We start from the raw sequence: 6,000 nt of genomic DNA on the forward strand, positions 1-6,000 counted from the left end.
CCCCATGGACTGTGGCCCGCCAGGCTCCTCTGTCCACGGGATTCTCCAGGCAAGAATACTGAAGTCAGTCACATATCTGTATATGGGTATTCAAAGCAAAGAATTACTTCAGAATTTTGGAGATCTACGGACATTCAGATACAAAAGTTAAAGCCAGAAGAAGAAAGAGGAAGAGGAGAACAAAAGATAAGGAGGTAATGATTAATATGCTTAATATCCTTCCTCTCCCCACCCTGCCTCCTTATAATACACAACACCCCAATTTGCGTATGATCTGTCTTCCAATTTTTTTTTAATTGGAGTATACTTGCTTTACAATGTTGTATTGGCTTTTGCTGTACAAAGAAGTGAATCGGCTATATGTATACATATATCCCCTCCCTGTGGGACCCCACTTCCACCCCACCTCCCACCCCCATCCCACTCCTCTGGGTCATCACCCAGCACCAAGCTGAGCTTCCTGTGTTTTACAGCAGGTTCTCACTAGCCATCTATTTCACACATGGTAGTATATATACGTCAATCCTAATCTCCCAATTCTTCCCACTCTCACCTTCCCCTCATGTCCACATGCCCATTCTCTATATCTCTATCTCTATTCCTGCCCTGAAAATAGGTTCATCTGTACATTTTTCTAGATTCCATATATACGCATTAATATATGACATTTGTTTTTCTCTTTCTTACTTCCCTCTGTATGACAGACTTTCGATCCATCCAAATTTATTGATCAGTACTCCCCATATGTATTCATTACCATCATACAGTTCCCTGTACCTCTGGTAAATCTTGAAAACTCTTGCTTCCTCCTCTCTACCTCTTATCTTCCCTTACTCTAGATAGAGAATAACAGAACTCACTTTTGGGGACTTAAAGATTAACTGGTTCAAATTCTACCTGTGTTGTAAATCCCTGCTACGCTGCCCTTACTTATATTGACCTGAAACCCTTTTAGTTAAATTTTGACTCATTTGTGTTATTGAAGTCCATAGAATAAGTGTTACCTATATCTGCTTTTAGGAAAAATTACTATGATGTGTGAAGCTGGAACAAAGAACACATATTTGAAAATAAATTTAAAACATTCTCACTTGGAATTTGCTTTCTAAATACTTTTTAAAATATAGGTGCAGAAATATTAAGTTCAGAGTGATCCTACCTTGATAAAGGAGGGATATGTATAAATATATATGAAATATTAAGTCCAAAAGGGTATACATACAGATGCCAAATATCTCTGCATGGTTGGGTTATAAGCATTTTATATTTTCTTCTTTTTGTTTTTAGTTTTGTATTTTGTAAATTTTTGTTCAAGAAATATGTATCATTTGTATAATGAGTGAAAAAGTTGCGATTCATATACATAGATTTTAAGACATTAACTTAATTGACATGACAATGAAATTGATAGAGAATACCAAAAAAAAATCATGACTAGAACAGAATATTAAATTTTTACAAGTTCTTAAGAAAATTAAGCATTTTGCGTCTAACTAGATAAATGGATGGTTTATTAACATCTTTCCAAGGAAAATGAGATCAGTCATAATGGGATCAAAACTGAAGCCAAATCATAGTTCATAAACTTGTACTGAGGTCCTGTAGTATACTTGCTTGCTTTCAGATAACGTGCTATATATAACCAATCTTGACCTTTAGCCTACATATAAGTATTTAATTTTTTACAAATGTTTACAGAGGGCATCAGATCAGATCAGATCAGATCAGTCGCTCAGTCGTGTCCGACTCTTTGCGACCCCATGAATCGCAGCACGCCAGGCCTCCCTGGCCATCACCAACTCCCTGAGTTCACTCACGTCCATCGAGTCAGTGATGCCATCCAGCCATCTCATCCTCTGTCGTCCCCTTCTCCTCTTGCCCCCAATCCCTCCCAGCATCAGAGTCTTTTCCAATGAGTCAACTCTTCGCATGAGGTGGCCAAAGTACTGGAGTTTCAGCTTTAGCATCATTCCTTCCAAAGAAATCCCAGGGCTGATCTCCTTCAGAATGGACTGGTTGGATCTCCTTGCAGTCCAAGGGACTCAGAGGGCATAGTTTATGTTAAGTATTATGCTGTATACTAGGTTTGGATATAAAGATTTAAAAGGTGACTTCAAAGAGTTCAAAATTTCCTGTTAAAAAGTTATCAAGTAGGCTTGATTCTTCACCTGGGAGTTTGGGGAAGGGGTGTAGCTAAAAGTAATACTATACCCATTGTCTTTGCACATCCTCTGACTCAGTGAAGGGAAAACCCACCAGGAAGATTTTTGATCTTAGCATCTTCAGTATGAACAATGCTGGTAAGACTAGATGCTGCTTGCTGCACGAAGACTGATGGCCGCTCACTTAGTATTAGGTATAATTAGCCAGGTGAGTACACCCTTCTTCAGGGAAATACATTTTTTGAAAAAATTTTATTTTATTTTTAAAGTTTACAATATTGTATTGGTTTTGCCAAATATCGAAATGAATCCGCCACAGGTGTACATGTGTTCCCCATTCTGAACCCTCCTCCCTCATCCCTCCCCGTACCATCCCTCTGGGTCATCCCAGTGCACCAGCCCCAAGCATCCAGTATCGTGCATTGAACCTGGACTGGTGACTCATTCCATATATGATATTATACGTATTTCAATGCCATTCTCCCAAATAATCCCACCCTCTCCCTCTCCCACAGAGTCCAAAAGACTGTTCTATACATCTGTGTCTCTTTTGCTGTCTCGTATACAGGGTTATTGTTACCATCTTTCTAAATTCCATATATATGCATTAGTATACTGTATTGGTGTTTTTCTTTCTGGCTTACTTCACTCTGTATAATAGGCTCCAGTTTAACCACCTCATTAGAACTGACTCAAATGCATTCTTTTTAATGGCTGAGTAATACTCCACCGTGTATATGTACCACAGCTTTCTTATCCATTCATCTGCTGATGGACATCTAGGTTGCTTCCATGTCCTGGCTATTATAAACAGTGCTGCGATGAACATTGGGGTACATGTGTCTCTTTCCCTTCTGGTTTCCTCAGTGTGTATGCCCAGCAGTGGGATTGCTGGATCATAAGGCAGTTCTATTTCCAGTTTTTTAAGGAATCTCCACACTGTTCTCCATAGTGGCTGTACTAGTTTGTATTCCCACCAACAGTATAAGAGGGTTCCCTTTTCTCCACACCCTCTCCAGCATTTATTGCTTGTAGACTTTTGGATTACAGCCATTCTGACTGGAGTGAAATGGTACCTCATAGTGGTTTTGATTTGCATTTCTATGATAATGAGTGATGTTGAGCATCTTTTCATGTGTTTGTTAGCCATCTGTATGTCTCCTTTGGAGAAATGTCTATTTAGTTCTTTGGCTCATTTTTTGATTGGGTCATTTATTTTTCTGGAGTTGAGCTGTAGGAGTTGCTTGTATATTTTTGAGATTAGTTGTTTGTCAGTTGCTTCATTTGCTATTATTTTCTCCCATTCTGAAGGCTGCCTTTTCACCTTGCTAATAGTTTCCTTTGTTGTGCAGAAGCTTTTAAGTTTAATTAGGTCCCATTTGTTTATTTTTGCTTTTATTTCCAATATTCTGGGAGGTGGGTCATAGAGGATCCTGCTGTGATGTATGTCGGAGAGTGTTTTGCCTATGTTCTCCTCTAGGAGTTTTATAGTTTCTGGTCTTACGTTGAGATCTTTAATCCATTTTGAGTTTATTTTTGTGTATGGTGTTAGAAAGTGCTCTAGTTTCATTCTTTTACAAGTGGTTGACCAGTTTTCCCAGCACCACTTGTTAAAGAGATTGTCTTTTCTCCATTGTATATTCTTGCCTCCTTTGTCAAAGATAAGGTGTCCATATGTGCATGGATTTATCTCTGGGCTTTCTATTTTGTTCCATTGATCTATATTTCTGTCTTTGTGCCAGTACCATACTGTCTTGATAACTGTGGCTTTGTAGTAGAGCCTGAAGTCAGGTAGGTTGATCCCTCCAGTTCCATTCTTCTTTCTCAAGATAGCTTTGGCTCTTCGAGGTTTTTTGTATTTCCATACAAATTGTGAAATTATTTGTTCTAGCTCTGTGAAGAATGCTGTTGGTAGCTTGATAGGGATTGCATTGAATCTATAAATTGCTTTGGATAGTATACTCATTTTCACTATATTGATTCTTCCAATCCATGAACATGGTATAGTTCTCCATCTGTTAGTGTCCTCTTTGATTTCTTTCACCAGTGTTTTATAGTTTTCTATATATAGGTCTTTAGTTTCTTTAGGTAGATATATTCCTAAGTATTTTATTCTTTCCGTTGCAATGGTGAATGGAATTGTTTCCTTAATTTCTCTTTCTGTTTTCTCATTATTAGTGTATAGGAATGGAAGGGATTTCTGGGTGTTGATTTTATATCCTGCAACTTTACTATAATCATTGATTAGTTCTAGTAATTTTCTGGTGGAGTCTTTAGGGTTTTCTATGTAGAGGATCATGTCATCTGCAAATAGTGAGAGTTTTACTTCTTCTTTTCCAATTTGGATTCCTTTTATTTCTTTTTCTGCTCTGATTGCTGTGGCCAAAACTTCCAAAACTATGTTGAATAGTAATGGTGAAAGTGGGCACCCTTGTCTTGTTCCTGACTTTAGAGGAAATGCTTTCAATTTTTCACCATTGAGGATAATGTTTGCTGTGGGTTTGTCATATATAGCTTTTTATGTTCCTTCTATTCCTGCTTTCTGGAGAGTTTTTATCATAAATGGATGTTGAATTTTGTCAAAGGCTTTCTCTGCATCTATTGAGATAATCATATGGTTTTTATTTTTCAATTTGTTAATGTGGTGTATTACATTGATTGATTTGCAGATATTGAAGAATCCTTGCATCCCTGGGATAAAGCCCACTTGGTCATGGTGTATGATCTTTTTAATGTGTTGTTGGATTCTGATTGCTAGAATTTTGTTAAGGATTTTTGCATCTATGTTCATCAGTGATATTGGCCTGTATTTTTCTTTTTTTGTGGGATCTTTGTCAGGTTTTGGTATTAGAGTGATGGTGGCCTCATAGAATGAGTTTGGAAGTTTACCTTCTTGCTTTCTACAAATCTGAATGATTGTTCAAAAGCATAAATCAGAACTTGTAACTCTCCTGCTTAAAAACCTAAGTTTTCCTGTGGCACAAAAATAGCCTTAATCTTCTGATTTTGGTTTCTAACTTCCCCATGTTCTGGGTCTTGTTCACTTCTCCAACCTCACACACTGTGCTCTAACTTGAGTATGCAAAACTCATCCCCACCATAGAGATTTTGCAAAAAAAGTGCCTTTCAATTCACCTCTTTCCTTACATTCAAATCTCAACTTAATTACAACCGTCTAGGTAAGGCTGTTGTACAACCCAAAGCAGTCTTCTGTAGCTTTTTATTATAGGATCCTATTTTTTAAGGTCAAGTTTTTCAAGATTTAATTTACATATGGTGAGTCACCCTTTATAAGGTATACCATTCTATGAGTTCTGACAAATGCACACAATTGTGTAACCACCCTAAGGAAGATGTAGAGCATATCAAAGACTGGATATATGTATATTTGTAACTGATTACTTTGCTGTTCACTTGAAAGTAACAGCATTGAAAATCAACTGTTGCAAATTTTTTTTTCTAAAATATGTAGAGCATCTCCATCACTTCCAAAATTTCCCTTAATATCCCCACTTTAAATCCATCACAACCTAATATTCTTAATACACTTATTGCAATCTAATATTTTTTCTTGTTTATGTATTTGTTTATATTTTGACTCCTTTATTTGTTTTATTATTTGTCATCATCTGCTAGGATATAGATCCATGAAAGCAGGGACCTTACCTCCTGGTTTACTTCTGTTTGCAGTGCTGAGAATAGTACCAGGTTCATCACAGATTCTGAACAAATATTTGTGCAAGGAAGGAAGAAAGAAAGGAAAGAGAATTTTTTGAGTCTTGCTCGACTCATGTTTTCACATGTCCAACAGGGATATGTAATATTATCCCTTTTGGAG

The sequence above is a fragment of the Bubalus kerabau genome, chromosome 3 (assembly GCF_029407905.1).
Source record: "Bubalus kerabau isolate K-KA32 ecotype Philippines breed swamp buffalo chromosome 3, PCC_UOA_SB_1v2, whole genome shotgun sequence".
Lineage (NCBI taxonomy): Eukaryota > Metazoa > Chordata > Mammalia > Artiodactyla > Bovidae > Bubalus > Bubalus kerabau.